Source organism: Gopherus flavomarginatus, chromosome 2, assembly GCF_025201925.1.
Source record: "Gopherus flavomarginatus isolate rGopFla2 chromosome 2, rGopFla2.mat.asm, whole genome shotgun sequence".
In the NCBI taxonomy this organism is placed as follows: domain Eukaryota; kingdom Metazoa; phylum Chordata; order Testudines; family Testudinidae; genus Gopherus; species Gopherus flavomarginatus.
Window position 1 is genome coordinate 146682837 of NC_066618.1, and position 24342 is coordinate 146707178.

The 24342-nt window shown below is 40.4% G+C and overlaps 1 protein-coding gene across 2 annotated transcripts in view; it reads right to left on the reverse strand.

Moving 5' to 3' along the window:
• The window catches only part of CDH12 (cadherin 12), a 919272-nt gene that overhangs the window by 242728 nt on the left and 652202 nt on the right, over positions 1–24342 (reverse strand). The gene's annotated exons all lie outside the window — the stretch shown is intronic.

Consider the following 24342-nt stretch of genomic DNA (forward strand, 5'->3'; position numbering starts at 1 on the left):
AATAAAACCAAAAAAAAAACCACTTGCAGATTCAAATAAACCAAAGCATATTGTGAATTTGAGTTGATTTTGGCTAAATGTTTCAGATGAAACATTTCAGGAAATTATTTTTTGGAAATGTCCAAATGAATCCTTTTGATTTTTCAGACTAGATTCACAAGAGGATTTAGGTGCCATTCACGAAAGAAGAGGAACAAGAGCCAGGATACTTTCCTGGGATATGAGAGACCCAAGTTCAAAACCCTGCTCTGAAACAGGGACATGAACCCAGGTTTCCATCCCCTAAGGAATTGCCCTAACCACAAGGCTATTGGCTATTCTAGGACACAGCTTTCTCAAGCTGTTCTGATCAGACCTAGATTCAAGTGTCTGCTCCAGAGTAGCAGTTCAGACCTAGGTCACTCACAGGAGTATCCCTTGCCACTGAGCTGTTGGGAGCACTACCACTTGAATCTACTTAATTTTAATTTCTTTTCCTTTGCTTTTTTAAAAAAATCCCCAAAACAAAACAAAAAATCCTTTGTGATTTTTGTTTATTTGCCAAAAATTCTGGTTTTGTACAAACACAAATTATTATTTCCTTTATTTTTCTGAAAAGTCCATTATTCATAGATTCCGAGGCCAGAAGGGAGAGAGTCCAGCAAAGTGGATCGAAAATGATCAGGGGGCTGGGGCACATGACTTATGAGGAGTGGCTGAGGGAACTGGGTTTATTTAGTCTGTAGAAGAGAAGAGTGAGGAGGGATATGATTTTAGCCTTCAACTACGTGAAGTGGGGTTCCAAAGAGGAAAGACTGAACTGGGGAGGCAGTCCTAGCTTGGAAAGAAGAATCCTAGCTTCTGTATTAATGAACTATACCATCACGGTGAGACACTACTTGATTTAAATCCTGTCCAGTTTATAGAACTCAGATTATAATTTTACTTTTTATTTCTTAGGTAACCAACTTTAATCTGTAAATTTACTACTTTTAATCACTTAAAATCTACCTTTCTGTATTAATAAATTTGTTTTATATTTTACCTAAAACAATGGGCTTTGCTTGAAGTGCATGGGAAATCTGCTCAGGAACAAGAGCTGGTGCAGGAACAAGAGCTGGTGCATGTCCTCTCTGCACTGAGGGAGGGCAGACTGGGTAATCAACTTACACTGTTCAGGCTTCTGACCAGGGCAAGATGATACACCCCTGTGATCCTAGGCTGTGGGGAATTGGCTGTAGCCTCTCTATTGTTGGTTCATGAGCAGCTTGCAAAAGTGTTCATGTAACTCACTTGAGTGTATCCCTGCCTGTAGACGTCTGTGTAAGTGCAGTACTGGGGGGGGATTTTCAGCTTGTCACAACACCACAGTGTGAGAGGGAGCCCAGGTTGTTAAGACATAGAGCTCAGCAGTACCCAGTTCCAGGCTGCAGCCCGGGGAACCTGTCACAACATGTTTTCTAATCCTTTAATTATTCTTATGGCTCTTCTCTGGACCCTCTCCAATTTATCACAACACTAATTGTTTTGGGCAAATAGGTCCAATGGCTCTATAGTTCTGTCTATATATATTTACGTATCAGCATTTTATGTTTATTGAATTGTGGTTTTGTTTTGTTTTTTCAGCTATGTCCTTGGCCCAATTTTTAAACTTGGATGCCCAAGTTTGGTGCCTAAATCCTAACATTAAATGTTTAAAAGTGGTATCCAGGTCTCTATGTGCCTGATAAATATGCAAGGGGTATTTTGGCAACCAGTTTAGGTGCCTTAGTTTGAAAATTGGGCCTAGAACACTTTTGTCTAAACTCTGTGCTCTGTTCACAAGTCTGGTGCTCATCTAGCCACCAAGCCATGTGTCGAAGTGTGCTGTCCGATATTTAGCTTCCTATACAGTAGATATTAGCGCAGAAGGTTAGATTTTTATCTTGTTGAAAACCAGTTTCCCCTCACAGTCCTATTTGGACTTAAATATTGTTACTTAAGTCTTTAACCTGCAGAGGAATCTGCAGGGGGAGACCACCTTCAGAAGATTGGAACCCTAAAGAAGTCAAAGGGACATAATACGCATGGACTCCTTTGCAGGAATGAGGCCTTATCCTTTTTTCATTTGGTTACTTTCCCTGACCCAACTTCTCTATTAACAGTGCACCTGGCTGACTGCAAATAGGGACATTCCAAAGAAACATGATATGTAAGAAATCTTGTTCCTATTTACCTAGTCAATACAATCTGGGTAAAGTAGTTCAAGACTAGAGCCAGGCATAAAATAGTTTTTCTATCTCAAGTTTTGAGATTTGGGAAACATTTCTCTTCCTGGATCAGGACAAAATGTCATTTTTTGTTTCAAACTGAAAATCCCCCAAAATTCAGTTTGGGTCAATTACAATGTTTTGTTGGGATTATTTTGAAACTTTTCCTTTTGATTTTTTTTAAATGCATTACATCTTAAATTTCAAGATGATTTAAACAGTTTTCCAAGTAGAAGAATTCATTGAAACTGATACTTCACTGTGGAAAAGTTCAGTTTTGATAAATTAGCATTTTTTATGAAAAAAAGTTATTAAAAAATTCCCAACCAGCTCTATTCATAACATGCAACTGAGAAATTGACTCTAATAATTTATTAATAATATCAGTTTAATACAGTATTATTGTTACTACTTGAAACATTCTAACACTAAAATTAAATTAAGTTGACAAACAATGAACAGCTTGAATGAAGGATTGCTCTAAGAGTGGAAGCGCCTGCATGCTACAACACTGCCATTGCAGCCTTTAGCGAAACATATTCTGGTACAGAACAAAAGGATATCCTCCCTGAGCATGGCAGTGGCTACACCATTTTATGGAAAGGACAATCATATGTCCTTTGTGACCACTAATCTGCCCATAATAGTCAAATCTAGAGAGAACTTTGAAACACAGACTTAAATGAGCTTTGTTGTTTATAAGGTAACTGGTGGAGTAAAAGACAGCAGATGAGCTATAGTCCCATATAGACTAACAAGAAACACTAAAGTTCCATGAAGCACTCAAAACTGTCTTCAGTCCAGCAAAGATGATAATTACACCACTGTGAATGGATGTGAATTGCTTACTGACAAAGTATCCATTATGCGCTGATGGTGGAAACATTTCAACAGCCACTTTAATCATAAATCAGTTATTTGAAAGAACATTTTTTGCTTATGTGAAACACCAGCTAATGCAGAACAACCATCTTCCTACCCATATAAAAGTTTGAAAAGTCTTGGTAATAGTGAAAAATGATAGATCTGTGCCAGATGGAAAACCTACTAAGATGTAAGAATGTGTAATGGATGACCATCTAACCTCATTTATCTGCAGCATCTGGAAAACAGAAATAGCATTGCAACAGCTAATAGTTTTTGAAAAATATTAGAACAGAAGGATGGGCCTGGGACTCATGAGGTCTAGGTTCAACCCCCACTTTTGCTACAGACACACTTTGTGACTATGGGAAAGTCACTTAATCTCTCTGTGCCTTAGTTACCTATCTGTAAATACTGGGATAATCAGATCCCTACAACCTTTTCTATTTAGATTAGCTCTTTGGGGCAGGCAAGGTCTTTTACTGTCAAGCAAAGGAGGGATTTTGATTTTGTTGCGGGCTGGTCGGTCCTTCAGTATTACAAATTATAATAAATAGAAGCCGTGGTGCAGTAAAGCATTTAAGCACATGCTCAAATTTAGGCATATGAGGAGTCTCATCCCTGTTCACCAAAGCACTTCAGTATGTACTTAACTTTGAGACTACCAACCTGCTTAAAGTCAAATATATGCTGAAGTACTTTGCTGACCAGCGATGGGATTACTCAGGTGCTTAAAGTTAAGTAGATGCTTAAGAATTTTGCTGAAGTGCAGCCAATGTTAGAAAAGTTCTTGTCAAGAGACTAATTAATAACATTATATAGACAGAATCAGTACAGACAACATACCAGAATCACAGTGCAATTGTCAATTAGAATAGAACACTATTAAAATTATCTTGTTTGCTTGGCAAATACAACTGGAAAAATGGAGGGAACAAGAAAGTTTTTATTGACCTAATAAAAACCTTTGAAACAGTGAGGTTATATGGATTTTGGAGGCTTCTGAGAGAGAAAAATATGGATGCCTGCATGGCATGGTCAACACTGTCTGTTGGAATAATGAGGGTGACTCACATGATTGGATAAATCTATTTAGACAGAATTTTATCTTGCAGATAAAATAATACCCGATTATTCTGAAAATACACATGTTGTACACAGGGTGGAGGACTCACTGTCTTATGGTTATGTTCAGTGAAGTCTCCTTTTGTTGATCTCTGTGTATGAAGATTAGCTTCTGTTCAGGCAACCTCTTTAATCAGTTTCATGTCTGACAAACCATAAATGCAGTGAGTGGGAATTCCAAATACCGACTTAGGGCCAGATTCTGATCTCAGTTACATTGGTAGAAATGAGGAGTAACACTGGTGCAAATCTGAATTAACTACTGAGTTAGAACTGGTATAAAATGAGGCCTTTAGTCTGTGTATGACTGTTCTCGTAGCACATTCAGAGCAAGACGAACATATAATTATATAATGTTCTGGGACCCGCTCTGTAAATGTTGACTTCATCATTAACATTACAAAAATAAGTGATATATGAAACCAGCATCCAACAAATAAGGCAGAGACCATCTTTTTGTTCAGTGTCTGTTCACAGTGGGGCCCTGGTTCATGACTGGGACAGTTAAGAGCTATTGCAGTGCCAATAAATACTAATGATAGACTCATCATGCTCCAACAAATGGCTCTGAAGTGTAATAGGAAAAAGGATAACGCTATTGTTTTGAAGATTCAAAACACAGACAAACCTGTGGCTGTGTATTATTGACTTAGAGTAATAGTAAATTATAGCTGCCAAATAAACCAATTAGTGACAAAAAAATAAATGATGGAAAGACACTGTTTGGAAATAGTCAATGTGATTACAGAACAATGTACCACCTCTGCCTACAACTAATTCTCCACATCCAGTGTGTCAACCTCATCAACACCAGCAACACATCTATCTAACCCAGAGCAGAACACTGAAGTCTCAAATGTAAGACCTAAAACCTGTATTTTTCAAATGTGAAGAGATAATCAATTTTAATCTACAAATATGCATAAGAATACCTTAGCAGGAGGAGTGGAATCAAAAGAATAGGGTGAAGCTTTCCTTACAAACCTGAAACAACACTCAATACAATTGGTTCCTGGTTTCATTACCAAGTTGACACATCCCACTAAAGATGACAAGTAAACCTTGACCACTCAGAATTCAAGACAAAGTCTGCATTTCTATCAAACTCTTATGTAACTCTGCAGCTTAACTGTCAGTTCATTGTGGTTTTTTTTTAAATGTCTAATAGTAATGTACACTTTTGCCTATTTTCTGAAAATGGTCAAGTGATACACTGAAATCACCAGTCTTATTTCTGTTCTGTTTTACATAAATGTGCATGCAATGTTGGCCCCCGCTCACAAAAAGTACTAACTTTCAGAAGAGAATACATAGCCACTTGGTCAATGATCTAGAATCTTAAATTTTTGATAAATTACAAACGTTTTCATTTCTGGTAGGAATCTATCAAAGTCAAAATGTGCACACTCGTGAAACCATCCTTCATTTGATTCTGTCAGCAATGTTTTAAGATAGAGGGGGAAAATATCAAGCTCTTTCAGCAGACTAATAATGTCTATTAATAGAAACTTGAAGACAGCAGGCTATGACTAAAAGGTGTTCTTAATTTTACAAACAATATGTGAGACTGAAATGAATCAGAGCCTATTTGTAGCCAGTTATTCTGAAACATGCAATATTGTAATTTTTTTAGGAGGGTTGCATCAGGTTATCATGATTCTAGTAAAACCTTGTGAGTACACACATTTTCAGTGAAGTTCTTCTTTTACTAAAAATTCTCTGATATAATTACAATGATCTGATATAATTAATCCAATTTCATTAGATTCCTTCATAATTCCCTTTGCTAGGAAAACTATATCATCAAAATAATCAAAACACGCAAAGCCAAAATGTTCAAAAGAGGGTGCTTAAAGTTAGGCATCTCAATCCACATTTAAGCACTTTAATATAAGGCAGGGTTTCTCAAACAGGGGTCGCTGCTTGTGGAGGGAAAGTGTGGGCTGAGGGACTTACTGGCCGCCGCTTCCAGCAGCTCCCATTGGCCTGGAGCAGCGATCCACGGCCAGCGGATCTGGATCCATGATCAGCCGGACATGCAGACGGGGCAGGTAAAGAAACTGGCCTGGCCCACCAGGGGCTATCCCTGCACAAACGGCGACCCCATTTGAGAAACCTTGATATACGGGGACTGATTTTCAGAGGTGCAGCACACGTATGAGTGAGCGACTTCTGTGTGGCTAAGTATGGACTGAGATATGTAACCTTAGACACCCATGTGTGGAAATATTGGCATCAGCTTCTAAGGGATTATTAAAATTAGGGGGACAATGTAAATAAGGAATTTCTATGACCCCTTAGTCCTTATTTTAAGAGATTTTTAACCCTTTGATCTCTTTCTAGATCAGATACTTGGTGGCACAGCTAGATTTTTATCTCACTTACAATTTGGGTTTCCTGAATAGTCCAACACTATTGGAACAAATCTGTTATCTATTTAATTTCATAGGCTAATACCCTCTCCAGGGTAAACTGACAGCCTGTTTGCACAAAGAGCTAGAAGCCATCACTTTTTATCCTGTGAACATTACAATTTAGTAAGCATTGGGTTGAAGAGAAGGCATAGTTCTTTCACTAACTTCAAGAACATTCATATTGGGGTTCTGAACTAATTTAGGTCACTTAGGGCATGCTCAGAAGCTTAACATAAACGTTAGCATAGTCACTCCCATGCTATCAACATGTCATCTGTTCTCACAGGGTTTAGATTTGGTCACCTCTGTAGATCTATCAGATCAGATGCTCAGCTGTCATGTCATGCTCCGCTAAGTCTCTGGTCTGCGTCCCTTCTTTGAAGATTGATATATTAAAATAGAACTTCTGTGTTTTGAAAGTGTCAAAAATGTCACTGTTTTCTGCGGCTTATACTTTTATTCTTGAAAACTGACAGTACTTTTCTTTGGCCTGGCTGCCATTGCAACATGAATATTGAAGGATAATGTATTAATAAATAAGCCATGCACTGGTGACTGGCTCGCTGCTATGACTAAAGACGGCTCTGGCCACTGAAACTGGCAACACCGGTCCTAACTCAAGATACCAGCCAATTATAAATGACTCTAATCAAAACAAATCTCCATGTTTTGGTTGTGCAATTTTTCAAAGCAAGAACCAGATATGTTTCAGAGGGAACCTAAATATCATGAAGGCCCATGAAACACCACAGTATTCTCATTTCTCCTTTACAGAATTTCCACTACTGTCCTTGTAGGAGACTACCAGATTTGCAGAACAAAGTTAGCTACTAAACAGCTAGACACATTTAAAATAACTATTTTACATTAACTCTCTAAGTAAGGTAGAACAGGAATCTTGTTTGACCTACATCATTAGAAACTCTTAAATGTCTCTGGTGTATATACCACACATTTCCCAGTCTCATGACTAATGAATTGAGTAATTTCACAACAGATGCTTGCTCTGGGTTTCAGCACTTAGGGCCTAATGCAGACAGCATATGGTGTGATAGAAAGAAGAAATCAAAAGAAACATTTTTGACAGCTTCTAATGCAGTATCATTCTGCATCTTGTCTAAAGAAACAGCCTGGATTCTTACAAACACACACTCCATTTAACCCTCACCTTTATTTCTTTCATTCAATTTCAATGCCATTCCCTCCAAATATTTGAAATATAAAGGGGAAAATGAAAGTAGTATAAAAAGACACAGGTGTATACTAATCCAACAACAAAACTGAGAGAAAATTATAGGAGGCTACTGATTTATTTTTTGCAGTCTCTCATTGTCTGACACTTCCTTTCTCCATATGGTAAATGAGCTGTCCTGTACTTTTTTTTTTTTTTGGTATGAACATATATTCATACTTCCACTCAATGCAGGTAGCTCCTTTAATTTCAGAAATGAATACCTCTTAAGGCTCTTATCTCTCACTCATTCTGTTTGTCTTCTGTCACATATACACATCCTCTCAGTGTTATACTATGAATACAAGAAATAGGCATTTTACAGTGAACTGAAAAAAATCGCCTTCTTTAGAGGCATTGCTACAACTATAGGATATTCTTTTCCAGCACTGAACTGTGTGTCCTGCCAATAAGGCAGAGATAAAATAACTTTGGTTCAAAAATGGATATTATAAGGCTAACCTACAGTGATGGCCATAAAAGCCAACATTTGCAGTTAGCAGTTTTACTTTATACTAAGAATAGGAAACACAGAGACACCAGTGAATTGTAACTGCTGGCAAATATTGGCCATTGTAATGGCAACCAGTGCATCATTCAGGGGCGTTCTGAGGCTTAATGCATTATGTTGGTTATATAGAAGGTCAGACTAGAGGATCTAACGGTTCCTTCTGCCCTCAATTTCCATGCTTCTATGTATATAAAGATCCTTGAGATCTTCAGAATGACTTTTAACAATTAAAACTGTTTTCTTCCAAACCAATCCTTTTGGATTCAATTCTAATACAAATACAGCTATATGGTTATGTATGTGTTTATGTTATATATAAACTAATTCAATGTAAGTAATCAGAAGTCATGTCTGCTTATTGTGTTATTTTTTATAATAAGCATAAATGTCTTGTTATTGTACTTTGCAAAACTGTGGTTTAGAAATGAAATCAATAATGCACTTGGACAGTTAAGACTCAGTGAAACAAAGCACAGAAATAGTCCCTGGTGAAACTATAACTTAGCTGAACTGACAAACAACAGCATTATGAGGAGAGGATAATGTCATACCTGCAATATTATAGATTGTAGCCAATCAATCAGATATACTGTAATAACTGAGGTACAATCCTCCTATTGTGCTCAAGAAAACTGTGTTTCAGTCTCAAGATATGTGGAAAGATAGGCAGATCTGTTTGGGAGCAACTTAGATTGGATTCCCCATAAAGAGGGGTAGACAAACCTCACTATGGGATTTAGCAAATAAATAAATAAAAGCCTTCCACAAAGAAGCATGAGTATCAGAGAAGAAGCCAGGGAGAGAGTGGTAATGCTTTTAGCACCAGCAAAGCACATACAGAGCCAGATCTTGCCATCAGTTTTTAAGCAATATTTGGGTCCCAGTTTATGCTCATTCTCCCACTAGCTCCTCTCCAGGGTCCCTATGTCCCACCACTCACCATTACACTGATCTCTTTTCTCTTTGCCCTTTGTTCTCTTGCTGTTGACTACTGGTGAGGCAAAGGCAGGCAGAGAACCAGCAGAAGAGATCAGCTCCTACCTGTGCCCTACTTATGGTAAGGAAAGAAAATGCTGCAGCTGGGCTCTGTATAGCCATTTTCTCCTTTCTAGGGATGCCATTCATTTCAAGCTCAGCGTTTTCTATGTTTCATACAGATCTGGTATCCCTTCATTTTTATTGTTGAATCTTATTTGTGGAAGCAATAAAGATGCCTGTTCCTGATTTTTTTAAAAATAAAAAGCTATTTACACTAAAGGAACGAATCCCATAGTATTTTAAGCTTTGTGGATGAATAATTTGTTTTGCGTTCCTCCTTCTGTGCTTGTGTCATGCTTTATGTTCCACATTTGGGCTTTGGCTGCTCTCGAGATATGCTTCCCAGAAACCAGTCAAAGTGTTATAGGAGTGCTCTATATATAAGTGATGTATATATAGGTAAATAAAGGGCCAGTAGATGGTGCTCAAGAACACAAAGCATAGCTCCTGAGTTTTAAATAACCAATGGAACTTCATGCTGTGCATTGCACCAAATGGTTTCCATTGGGAGCTCTTTATATGGAGCACTTAACACGCACAAAGGTCATATAAGCTGTTGATGGAAAACCTTTTGAAAATTTTAGTGGCATATTTTAATGTGGTTCCCTCGAATTGAAAATTAGGAGGCACATTTCCTGCCTGTCATAACTATGCTTCTGAGTAGAAACTTGGCAGATATAAGTTTCAGGTAGTAGAAGGGGCGAATTCTCAGATGTGAAAAAAAGGTGGCTTTATTCGCAATTTATATTTTTAAAAAAAAGTTTTCCTTTGATTTCAGGAGCAATGTAAAGCTGTTTATTTGGTAGAAATAGAGGCAGGTTTTTTTCTCTAAACACTTGTAACCCCTCTGCCAGGAGCTGTCATACCTACTAGGGGCTGGACATTAATAGCTAAGACTAGGTTCCTCCTTAGTCTGGGCCCAATCCTTTCCCCTGGTACAGTCCTTGTTAGTTCCAGCAGACATCTCAGGTGGTAAGCAGGGGTTTTCTCATGACTGGCAGCCCCTTTTGTCCTGCTCCACCCCTTTTTATAGCTTTGGCACAAGGTGAGGATCTTTCGTCTCTCTGGGTCTCCATCTCTCCTTCTAAATGGAAAAGTACCAGATTTAAGATGGATTTCATTATCAGGTGACATGGTCACATGTCACTAAGACCCCTAGTCTCCATTCCCCATGGACTGGCCCACACATACAAAGGAATGATTTCAAGTATCTAAGGCAATTTACAACTGACTGTTTCTGGAGCACCCTTAATGGCCTCCATTTACTATGTTTACATCAGTAATACAAATTTATATCTTATTCTCCTAAATCCAGATAGAGAAATAATACATGCAAACAAATAGGATGAACACACTTAGTAGATTACAAACTTTCTAATGACACCATACAAGGGTTATTTAGCATAAAGCATATTCCAGTTATGTCATATTCATAAGCATATTTCCATGAAGCATATGGAGTGCAAAATCAGAGGGTGAAACCAGCTTTCTACCATCGAGAGCTTTAGGCCAGAGCATTTACGTTTACACAGATTTCCACACACAGAGCCAAAACCATTCCCACATACATTCTGAAGTAAGAACCTAAGTGGTTTAAATTCATTCTTCTTACTTCCCCATTAATTTTCTCTCTGTTCTTTCCTGTTACACAAAGAGTAAGGACTCAAAAAGTTAAGTCCCATACCAATAGCTGAAGCAAGATAAAAGTCCTTCCTTTATTTACTCCTTAAATGTGCCTTCTGAATTTTTTTTCTTTTCCCAGTAGAACCCCTTGCGTGACTTCACTTCCTTTGATGCTTAATTAATTATTTTAATTCCTGGGGTTTGGGAATTGTATGTCTGGGTTTATTTCATTTTTAACCCCGTTTCTGGTTTACAAGGACATTTTAGTTGTGAGTGACATAAGCATACATATATACATACAAAAACACACACATACTTTGGGTATCCACATTTTTTATATCTATATATCAATATATAAATATAAACATTTGGATACACAAAGTATAGGTACCTAATTTAAGCATCTAAATAAAATTGGCTTGATTTTCAAAGATTCTGAGTACTCACATCCCATGCTGACTTCAGGTGCCTAATTTAGGCACCAAGGTATTAATATTTTAGATGTGATTTGAGTACATAAAAACTCTAAAATTCTTTGTGAGGAACGTGCTATGTATGTGTAAATAATACAATAATAATATGGATATTTTAAAATAAATATTAGATGTGGTTTTATTTAGGAATGTAACATTTGCATTTCGTTAAAAAGAATAATTTGCATATTGTGCATATAACATTTCCATCCAACATATTATTCTGCTATATATTAAAATGTTTTGAGTTATATTTTTGCCATATATGCAGTTAGCAGAACTTGGCTGGTGACACAGATGCTATATGGATAATTTTCAAACTTAAGAGTTAAGATTATTTGGAGGTTTTCTTTAAGTATATTAAGAACATTCAGGTCAATCAATAGTCTTAAAAAAATTATTCAGTTGTGCACCTCCCTGGAGATGCTAAAATAATTTGTCAGCATTTAGATTATTCAAGAATATCAGGTGGATAATTCATCCTCCATAGAACCAAGTATTTCTTTTTCTGTAGTGTCAGTAAGATGTTGACAACAATCAAGAATATGAAAGATAATAAAAATTTCTCTCTTAAAGAGATTCCAGCTAGACTGCTTTCATTTCCATGCCTCGCTTTAGCTAAAAGTCCCTCTGATGATTGAGCTTTTGATATTCCTAGAGGGCTTTCTCCCCAGGAGGACTCTTGCTTTGCATTACAAAAAGAACTAAAACAAGTCTTTGTTTTGTACCTTATTTTGATGCACATACATGTTTGTGTATGGGTTGTTGCATTAAAAGGTATTAAAAACTAAACCTTGCAACTTAGAAATTGAATAAAGTTTTACTTTTGAGATTATACCTACAATTATTGCCTTTATTACCCCTTTGATGGGGCAATCAGAATATAATACAATAATTTCTGTGATTAACAAGAACTTTTTATTGATTCATCATTTGCAACATTGTAATCATCTGCGCAGATGCCATAACACTAGGAACATGGAGCCCGCTCAGATCACCACGGCAATTATGAGCACTGTAAACACCACGCGCATTATATATTAGGACATGCGGAACCAGAACCTGCCAAAGCGAAACCAGGCGAGGAGGTGACGGCAGCACAGTGATGAGAGTGATGAGGACATAGACGTGGACATAGAATTCTCACAAATTACAGGCCCCGGCAGTGTGCACATCATGGTGTTAATGGGGCAGGTTCATGCTGTGGAAAGCCAGTTCTGGGCCTGGGAAACAAGCACTGACTGGTGGGACTGCATAGCGTTATGGGTCTGGGACGATTCCCAGTGGCTGCGAAACTTTCACATGCGTAAGGATGCTTTCATGGAACTTTGTGACTTGCTCTCCCCTGCCCTGAAGTGCCAGAATACTAAGATGAGAGCAGCCCTCACAGTTGAGAAGTGAGTGGCGATGGCTCTGTGGAAGCTTGCAACGCCAGACAGCTACCGGTCAGTCAGGCATCAGTTTGGAGTGGGCAAATCTACTGTGGGGGCTGCTGTGATACAAGTAACCAACACATTCAAAAACCTGTTGATATCAAGGGTAGTGACTCTGAGAAATGTGCAGGCCATAGTGGATGATTTTGCTGCAATGGGATTCCCTAACTGTGGTGGGGTGATAGATGGAACCCATATCCCTATCTTGGCACCGGATCCCCAAGCCAGCGAGTACATAAACCGCAAGGGGTACTTTTGAATAGTGCTGCATACACTGGTGGATCACAAGGCACGTTTCACCAACATCAGTGTGGGATGGCTGGGAAAGGTATATGACACTCACATCTTCAGAAACTCTGGTCTGTTTCAAAAGCTGCAGGAAGGGACTTTCTTCCCAGATTGGAAAATAACTGTTGGGGATGTTGTAATGCCTGTAGTTATCTTTGGGGACCCAGCCTACCCCTTAATGCCATGGTTCATGAAGCCATACACAGGCAGCCTGGACAGTAATAAGGAGCTGTTCAACTATAGGCTGAGCAAGTGCAGAATGATGGTAGAATATTCATTTGGACATTTAAAAGCACGCTGGTGCAGTTTACTGACTCGGATAGACTTCAGCGAAACCAATATTCCCATTGTTATTACTGCTTGCTGTGCGCTCCACAATATCTGTGAGAGTGAGGGGGAGATGTTTATGACAGGGTGGGAGGTTGAGGCAAATCTCCTGGCTGCTGATTATGCGCAGCCAGACACCAGGGTGGTTAGAAGAGTACAGGAGGCCGTGGTGCGCATCAGAGAAGCTTTCAAAACCAGTTTCATGACTGGCCAGGCTATGGTGTAAAAGTTCTGTTTGTTTCTCCTTGATGACCCCCCCGCCCCTTGGTTCACTCTACTTCCCTGTAAGCTAACCATGCTCTTCTCCAACTTTCGATCACTGCTTGCAGATGCAATAAAGTCATTGTTGCTTTACATTCATGCAGTCTTTATTAAGTCATCATACAAATAAAGGGATAACTGCCAAGGTAGCCCGGGAGGGATGGGGGAGGAAGGAAGAACAAGGCCACACTGCACATTAAAACTTAAAGTCTTTAAAACTTATTGAATGCCAGTCTTCTGTTGCTTGGGCAATCCTCTAGGGTGGAGTGGCTGGGTGGCTGGAGGCCGCACCACCGCGTTCTTGGGCGTCTGGGTGAAGAGGATATGGAACTTGGGGAGGAGGGCGGTTGGTTACACAGGGGCTGTGGCAGCAGTCTGTGCTCCTGCTGCCTTTCCTGCAGCTCAACCATACACTGGAGCATAGGACTTTGATGTTCCAGCAGCCTGAGCATTGACTCCTGCCTTTTGTCAACAAGCTGATGCCACCTATCATCTTCAGCTCACCACTTACTCTCTTCAGCCCGCCACTTCTCCTTGTGTTCATATTGTTCTTTCCTGCACTCTGACATTGTCTGCCTCCACGCATTCTGCTGTGCTCTGTCGGTGTGGGAGGACAGAATGAGCTCAGAGAATATTTCATCCCGAGTGCATTTTTTTCACCTTCTAATCTTTGCTAGCCTCTGGGAAGGAGAAACATATGCAGCTGGTGGAGGAAACAAAAGGGAAAGTGATAGTTAAAAAGACACATTATATAGAGCAATGGGTACACTCTTTCTCGGTAAACCTTGCTGTTAACATTACATAGCACTTGTGCTTTCATTACAAGGTCGCATTTTTACAAGGGCTTCACCCCTCCCCCCACCACGCGGCTAACAGTGAGGATGATTTCTGTTCAGCCAAGGCAAACAGCCCAGCAGGAACGGCCACCTCTGAATGTCCCCTTAATAAAATTCTCCTATTTCAACCAGGTGACCATGAATGATATCAGTCTCCTGAGGATAACACAGAGAAATAAAGAAGGGATGTTGTTTGAATGCCAGCAAACATGGGGACCATACGCTGCAATGCTTTGTTCTGCAATGATTCCTGACTACGTGCTGCTGGGCTCGTGTGGCAAAGTGTCCTACCATGGAGGACAGAATAAGGCTGCCCTCCTCAGAAACCTTTTGCAAAGGCTTTGGGAGTACATCCAGGAGAGCTTTATGAAGATGTCCCTGGAGGATTTCCGCTCCATCCCCAGACACGTTAACAGACTTTTCCTGTAGCTGCGCTGGCCGCGAATGCCAGGGCAAATCAATCATTAAACACGCTTGCTTTTAAACTGTGTCTAATATTTACAAAGGTACACTCACCAGAGGTCCCTTCACCGCCTGGCGGGTCCGGGAAACAGCCTTGGGTGGGTTCGGGGGTTACTGGCTCCAGGTCCAGGGTGAGAAACAGATCCTGGCTGTTGGGGAAACTGGTTTCTCCGCTTCCTTGCTGTGAGCTATCATCTTCCTCATCTCCAAAACGCACTTCTGTGTTGCGTCCTACTCCATTGACGAAGTCAAAGAACAGGGTGGGGTGCTGGTGGCTGCAACCCCTAAAATGGCATGCAGCTCATCATAAAAGTGGCATGTTTGGGGCTGTGACCAAGCAGCCTTTTGCCTTTCTGTTTTTTTGGTAGGCTTGCCTGAGTGCCTTAATTTTCATGCGGTACTGCCGCAAGTCCCTGTTATAGCCTCTGTCCTTCATGCCCTTGGAGACTTTTTCAAATGTTTTGGCATTTCATTACTGGAATGGAGTTCGGATAGCATAGATTCGTCTACTATACAGCGATCAGATCCCGTATCTCCTGTTCGGTCCATGCTGGACCTTTTTTTGCGATTCTGGGACTCCATGGTCATCTCTGCTGATGAGCTCTGCATGGTCATCTGTGCTGACCAGCTTGCCACGCTGGCCAAACAGGAAATGAAAGTCAAAAGTTTGCGGGCCTTTTCCTGTCTACTCGGCCAGTGCATTTGAGTTGAGCTCACTGTCCAGAGCAGTCACAATGGCGCACTCTGGGATAGCTCCTGGAGGCCAATACTGTCACATTGTGTCCACACTACACCAAATTCAACCCGGCAAGGCCGATTTCAGTGCTAATCCTCTTGTTAGAGGTGGGCTAAATAAATTGATTTAAAGAGCCTTTTAAGTCAAGTAAAAAGGCTTCATTGTGTGGGCGGGTCCAGAGTTAAATGGAGGCAATGCTGCTAAATTCGACTTAAAATCAGAATGTAGACCAAGCCCTAGTTAACTGCATTCACTTCCCCATTTCAAGGGATTATTGAAATCACAAATTTACAACACTGCTACACAAGACGGAGCAACTCTAGAAGTAGCCCTGCACAACATTTATCTATTTATCAAGGAGTGAAAGCTGAAGAGAGGACTCCTTTTAGAGACTAAGAGGGAAAAAATCAATAGTAACCAGTAAAACAAAAACTGTTCAAATCAGTAGTAGTAGGAAGAGTATCAGCAACTCCATACCCTATTCATTCTTTGTTTCATGATTGAACTTGTGAATGAATCTGAGAAGTTTGTGGGATTTGTAGAAGGGATGAGAAAACTAGCGTGTATAAAAGAAAAACAAACAGGAAATTTTGCCCATTTTCAGAACCTCTGCTAAGGTTCTGTAATGGGCAGATAAGTGTTTTATATCTTCACATTCTGGCTGGGAACATAAAGCAGAAGCCTAAATACCATTACAAACATTTTTTCTCACAATGTATCCATCTGGGAGTGGCAGCAATGGAAATCCAAGAGCAAGCTTGTTCTCTCCAAACAAAAACCCAGTTTTGCAGATGCAGTAGTTTCATTTTAGCACTAGAGTTTTGGATAAGTAGCCACCCTTTAGGATGCATATCTAAAAGCAAATCAAATTCTGAATCATTTTAAATTTGACTGTATTTAATCCATAGAAGCATTTTGTAACCAACAATTTTGTTTTCACAATGTCTTTATGTTTAAGGATGACATTCCAGTCCAGAGGTAATTATAGGGCAGTACATTCCCTACTTACATTATTTGAAGCATTTATAGCTTTCCAATATATTTACCATAGTAGTAATACCACAGTTTTTTTTTTTAAATAATGCTAATTGTAAGGTCACACTAAATGACCAGTTATTGTAAAATGTTAAATTGAAATACCAAAGAGGCGTGATACAGTTATCATTTGTTTGCAAAGTAACTGTATCAAGGGCAAAATAAATGTTAGCTTGAAAGTTTGATTGGTGGAGGGACAAATAAATGTGTCACCAGACTTGTCCTATTTAATATCTCTCAGTTCTCCTTCTCATCCCTTGAGAAAGTTAGCAGAGGGGAAATAAAACTTGTCTGCCTTTGGTAGAGAATCCATGACTGTAATATCTAAACCAGGGGTCAGAAACCTATGGAACGCATGCCAAAGGTGGCACGCAAGCCGATTTTTGATGGCACGTGGGGCGGGCTGAGCCACTCAGCCTGCCACCGCTCTGGGGTTCCCGCTGATGGCCCCTTGCTAACTGGGGTCCTGCGCCGGTCCCACTCAGCACCCGCTACTGGCCTGGAGGAAGGAACCCCAGTCTGACAGTGGGCTCAGACCTGGGGTCAGCTGACAGTGGGCAAGAGCTGGCAGCTGAAACCACAGATGGGGTCTGGTGGAGACGCCCAGCCCGCTGCCGCTCTGGGATTCCGGCTGCTGGCCTCTTACCAGTCGGGGTCCCCGATGCAGCCCCACTCACCTTGCTTCCAGCGCAGGCCTCCTGCCAGACAGGGTCCAGGCTTCCGGCTCTGTTCAGCCCTACCAGCTGCCAGCTGCACCTCACCTCAGCTGCCGATCTGGGGTTCCAGCTGCTGACCTGCTGCCAGCCGGTTACCAACTTATAACTCAGAAGCCTGTGTGCAGCTTAAAATATCTAAATACCTGCCACTAGATATTGGAAAAGTCAGCAAAGAAAAGCAAGGCAAGGATCACATTAAACTAATAAGATCTGCATTTTTATTTAATTTTAAATAAAGCTTATGAAACATTTTGAAAACCTTGTTTACTTTACATATAACAGTAGTTTTGTTATATATTATAGACTTATAGAGAGACCTTCTAAAAAACGTTAAAATGTATTACCAGCACGTGAAGACTTAAATTAGAGTGTATACATGAAGACTTGGCACACCACTGCTGAAATGTTGCCAACCCCTGATCTAAACAGTACTAAAATAATTCAGCAGTTAGTTAGTGTATTTAGTATCTGGAACAATATTTTGGGGAAGGGTCAGAAACTATGGTGTCCATGTTTGAGCTGGACAGTAGGATGGAGAGCTCCGTGGGAAGTAGACAACTGGAACAGAAAGAATGACTATATGATTATTTCTTACTAAAAAGTATGTAACTTCTCTCAGCCAATCAATGGAAAATGATTTGCATACTGGACCATTTTTCAGAAATAACTTGAACAGTGATTATGCAAATCAGACACCTTCAGCCAGATGACAGAGATTTACATATTTTACTGTTACTGAAAAAAAGCCATTCCATAATTATGTAAGTGAACCTCCCAGATAGGGTGCAGAGAATTGCATAATTACAAGATAAATGTACAGTTAGGCATCAGTAGCTGTACAACATCCCTGGACTCTGACTGGCTGAGGTTATTCCATTTAAAATGGTGTACAATTCTATGCAAGAGAGTCCTCCTAATGTGTCAAGAAGGTGGGCACAGACACATTCACGCGCGGACACACAAAATATGCCACTATGGTAAGAATTTTACACATGGCATTTTGGAGAGGAAAAGGGAAATATCAGTAAATGAATGTTGGTAAAAGGGTTGAAAACTGATCACTGGTCCAATACTTTCACCCATGACAACCATATATCTTTACCTTAAGAGTGACCTGACTTTTTAAAACAACAAACAAACAAACAACTATTAAAGAGGAACTGGAGGAAGCCCTAGAGAGTAAGGAGATAAATAGGAACCAAGTTCTGAATGAAGAAGTCCATCTGGACAAAATAATGGATATTTTGGTTCTCTGGTAATTGTGAAAAATGGAAAAAAAAAACTTGGGATCAAACTGAAAATATTTTTTCAAGGATTTCATTTAGATTTTTAGCATTTAATATTTTATTTAAAAAAATTGTAAGCAATTTTGCAACAAAAATGTCAAAACAAAACACTGGGTTTTTTTATGTTTGCCCCCCTACCTCCCAAAAGACACAATTTGGCAAAATCAACACGAATGCATTTTTCACCAAATAAAGGTTTGGACATAAAGGTTTTTTAAATCTCTATTCAGTATCCTCATTCCACTATGGCTGGGAAGGGTAAAGGGGTTGAGGTGGCTGAGCTGCACTGAAGCTTTAAGAAGCTGAACTGGGAGCAATTTCAAGGCCCCTTGTTCAACTGAAGATGAGATGAGATGTTTAAATGAAGAAACCCTGCACAAACGGCTTGGGTGAAAAAGTTAGCAACAATTTAAAATCATCATGGCTTTCTTTTCACACACTCAGCCATGCTTTTTCCTCCCTCCCCCATTAATGTTTTCACAAGGCAATAATTGAAATAAAAAACTAAAGGGGATATATTTTCTTCCCTATTCTGTCTCCTTTGCACCAGCAACACAGAAGATATTAAATCGGGCCCCAGAGCTCCTAATGGAGACAAAAGTCATGGAAAGGTCAGGAGGACGAATGGTCAAAATACATTAGGCTCTGGTTATCCCCAGAGGGTCACCTCTGAGTTGGACCTTGCTAGTGAATCAGTCTCACAACCAGTTCACTGACTGCTTCTTCATCCACCTGCAACACTAAATGGAGTTGCCTGTTGCAGAGAATCTGGCTTATCTTACACAACACATTGGGAATTTACCACTTCTGTGTTTATGGAACATGGCCTTTGCCTTCAGGTCAAACAGCACACCTAGAGCATGGTGATATCTTATGACACATGCCTTCTCACATAACCTTGCTTCGTTAAGCTATTACCACAAATTGTGTGTGGTTTCCCCCATCACCAGGCTATTAGGACCCTGGTTATTTATGTAAGTTAAGCTAAGAACAGCTTTGGAAGACAATACTGCCAAGAATATTGAAGTGCCAGGGGTGAATACTTTGACCATCCAAAACACTCCAAATCAATGTATTTTAGAGGACTAAAGGATGAATTTCCAGGGCTGACAACACAGGAATTTGCACTAGCACTAAATTCACTTTAATAAAAATAAAACCAAGCCCCAAATAATGAAAAATACTTCAGAGATCTTGGCTTCTGTGTTATCTTTGCATAATGAAGCAGATAATTTGTTAAGCAAAAGATTCTGGCTAAAATTATCTTGGAAATCTCAACTTGATTTTATGCATTTTCCAGAATAGAAACATATCTTTACATATTGGCATAAATGCCATGATTATTTTGTGTGATCCCGGAAACAACTTTTAAATCAGTTCTCATAATGGAGTCATAGTCATTATTCCTCTGATTCTTGGCGTACTAATAGCACCACATATGCTGAGGCACTATTTTAATCTACGTGTCTGAAATAATAATCAGACATTACTACTTAGTGCATCAGGGCCAATATGTATAATATGCTGTCCTAACTGTGGAATTTTATTGAAGCAATAGGTTGTGACCTAATGTTCATTACACTTCATTTCTGAGGTGCTGAAGATTGATGCATGAGCCAAAGTGCATTACTGTTTTCAATGAACCTTTACAGCTATTAGTTACAACTTTGAGGCTAATGGAATTAGTCTGTTAGTGGGATTGATGTCCAAGGTTAGATGAGTGGATGAGCTCCCATTCTTGACCAGAAATTATTTGCCTGCTAACAGTTAGAAAAGGAAATTAAAAAAGGGTAAAATGGAAGTTGAAGTTAGAGCTAGCAAGAACAGATATTAGATGTACACTATAAAGAGCTAACAGGCCAAAATTCTCAATTTCATGAATTTACATTTTGCTACAGGTTGGATTATATTTGTATGGTACTGAAATAAAAAATAATGGCATGAGAAATCTTTTTCATTCGCTGGTTTTCACATAGTTTTTTGTGGCACTATCTTATGTGAAGTAGACTATAACAACATTACAGGTGACACAATGAAAGTTAATAAAAATGACTGCAAGGTTTCTCATGAAACATAATCAAATGAGATTTGCAAAAAGTAAATCTGTAAGCCATCTCTGGGGAATCTGAACAGCTCCCTATAGTTAGAAAGCCACAAGCTACTCATCACCTTTCCTCGATTGCATATTGTGATGCTTTAACAACCTGTCACTACACAGTACATAAAAGCACTGTATGTAATAGCATAATGCAACAGTCTTCCCCTCCAGGACACATATTTTCCACCTCCTCCGCATACATGAGGCTTTTTCTTCATCTTACTGACTCAGTTGAAAGATTCAATTCTAAAAATTTTTTCATTCGTGTTTCTTTACATCACAGAAGAACTCAGATGCTTGAATAGATTTACTGTTCAGAACAATATATAATGGGTCTTTGTTTTGTTTTTGTTTCCCTTTATTTTCCAGTAGATTGTTGGGATATTAATTGGATATTATTGTAAAAATATTTCTTGTACCACCTTTCAAATCCTTTACATTATGTAATCCTTTTCTTGTTATTCTTTAGTTCCCATTCTTCTTCACAGAAAAATCCATGCAGAAATACAGCAGAGAAAATATCTATAGAAATACATGTCCTCAAAAATCAAGGTCATTCACTGAATCAAAATTCCTGAGATATGCATGCTTTTTAACTACATTTATAGGTAAACATTTTTTTTTCAAGTTTCCATTTGTAATTACTTGTATTAGAACTTTTCCTCAGCTCTCTGTACTGGAAATCCTACAAAAGGAAAAATGTATTATGTCTCATATTTCTGAGAAAGCACAAAAATTGTTTTCTCACAATGTTCTCATTGGAATTTCAAACAAGGCAGTTCCCCGTTTTATTTCTGGAAAAGTGGTGTGGAATGAGATACTGGAGAAATGAGACAGGGACATATTCCCACAGAAATCTGAGGAATTGCCTATTGAGCAATATGTTTTCTGGTAGGAAAAGGTGAAGCAAAGGACTAAGAAGTGAAAACTTCTTTTTCTACTTGGCACATTTATGTGATTTGTTATTTTGAAGAGGTATGCTGACTATCGGAAGTAGTTGGAAAACACTGTTGAAATGGTTGTGTGGGAAAATGCTGTTTCAAATTATATGATTTCCTGAAAAAAATAGGTTTAATTTTGACAAAGTTTCACTCTGCAAAATTAAAAGAGATTTTTCAATATTTTTGGACAGAACGTATCTGGATTTTTTACTCAAAACAACTTTTCATGTTCTCTATTATATATAAAACTAAAAGTGATCAACATTGAAACAAAATGTTTCAACTGAAATAAAAATAAAGTTTTTTGGTAGTTAATTTTGTTAAAAAAATAGAAATTTTGCCTTCTTGTCATAATTTGGGCCTGATTCTTTTTCCTCAAAGTCTCAAAATTTTTCATCGGATGGAAAATCTGTTTTCTGATTAGCTTTGAGAGCTGCTCAAAGTTCAAAAGGTAGAACTGGTCTGAAAATGATTTTCATCCTGAATAAACTTTTCATTGGGGCAGAGGATGCCTTTAGTTTTTGCTAAATTTTTTCCACAAAATATTTGGATTCGTTGCTGAAAAATCTAAAAAAATGAAATATTCTGGGAAAAGATCAGAATATTTCAGCCAAAAATGACAATGTGTGTGTAGCGAGGAGGCCTCACTCCCCGCCACGCCTAAGAGGGACAAGCCAGAACAGGCGCGGCAGTGGGCAGAGCCACCACCGCCTGTCCCCGCCCCCGGAAGTCAAGGGGCGGGACAGGAAGTATAAAAGCCCAGCCCTGGTGCTCAGTTGAGGGGAGGCTGCCGCAGAGGACAGACGCTGGTGCCCGAGCTACCGCCGGGCCCAGCCTGCCCCGTGCTCGGTACCCAGAGGAGCGCTGGCCTGACCTACCCCGTGCCCAGTACCCAGAGGAGCTGCTTGAGTGTCCCGACACCCGGCATCTAGAGGAGCTGCCTGAGCTTCTCCACACCTGGTACACAGAGGAGTGGCCTGGACTTCCTGATGTCCGGTGCCCTGAGGAACCCATGGTCTGGGACCCACCGGATGGCACCGGTGGCTGGCAGGTACCCAGTGAGGGGGAGATTGGAAGTGGCCTGGGGGTAGCCAACCCCAGTCAGGCTGTAGATATACCTGAGCCTATGTCAGTGTGTTGCGGCCAGGACCCCCACTGACTGCAGCGGATCCGTGCCACTGCTAGGGCCCCGGGTTGGGATGCAGTGGAGTGGGAGGGCCTGCGTCCTCCCTGCCACCCTTCCAAGGGTGGCAGACTCCCCTTCCCCCCTGGGCTGAGGAGACCTTTTGTACCGGTTACCTTGCTGTTCAGCCCCTGCTCGAGGGCCTGACTCGTAGCTGTGTTTGTTGCCCCGCCCGGAGCCCGGGCTTGGGCTCTACAAGCCGCCACTGTGTTTGCTCAGCCCAGCTAAGAGGCCTGAGCTTGAACTGCTTGGGGGCCGCCCCACTCCAGGGCCCGGCTTATAAACTCACGGATTACTGCTCAGCCCTGCCTGAGGGCCTGAGCCTATTAACTCTGGGAAGCCAGACTATTACTGCTCAGCCCTGCCTGAGGGCCTGAGCCTACTAACCCAGGGAAGCCCGACTATTGCTATTCAGCCTTGCCGAGGAAGGCCCAAACTCTCCAGTGACTCGGTGTTGCTGCCTCAACCCGGAAGCCAAGGGACCGGGCTGACAGCGTGTGGCGAGTCGATGTGGCTCCCCTCCGCCCCTCGGGGAGGGTTGAGCCCCGGTCCCACCCTTCTACAGTGTGCCTCATGGAGTTGTAATTCTCCTCAATGGGCTGCGCTCCCGACTTGGACAACATCTCCTCTCTTTTGGTGAGGAGAAGCAGTACATGATGGATATGGTGGCTATGGTACATAGTGGGAGATGTAGTCCAGAAGGGATCCCAACACACAGAGGAGAATGGGGACATAAGAAGTTAACTACAAATCCCATGAGGTACTTCTTGTGTCCTCATTCTCCTCTATGTTCTGGGATCCCTTCTGGACTACATCTCCCACTACGTACCACAGAAACACTATCATGATGCACTGCTTCCCCGCACCAACTCCATGAGACATACATTTCCATTTTTGGCTGAAATATTCTGGCTTTCTAAATCTTCCTATCAAAATCAAACATTTTTGTGATGCAGAAGCAGTTAAGAGAATGTCAAGCTAAACAGGCAGCCCACTACAACAAAGGAGCCACAGACCAGAGGACACTATGCACAAGTGAGTAGGGCTGAGTCCAACCATCAGATAGTCACACAAAGAAACATCAAAAGGCGACATGCCAAGCTGTAGTGGGAAACAGGTCAATTGAGGTAGCTACAGACTCAGGGTCAGGACAGCAGTGGAGATGAAACTGAAGATAAGTGTAGAGTAGTGGCAGATAGCTGATGCATCTGGGCAGACGGGGCCAGAGCCAGG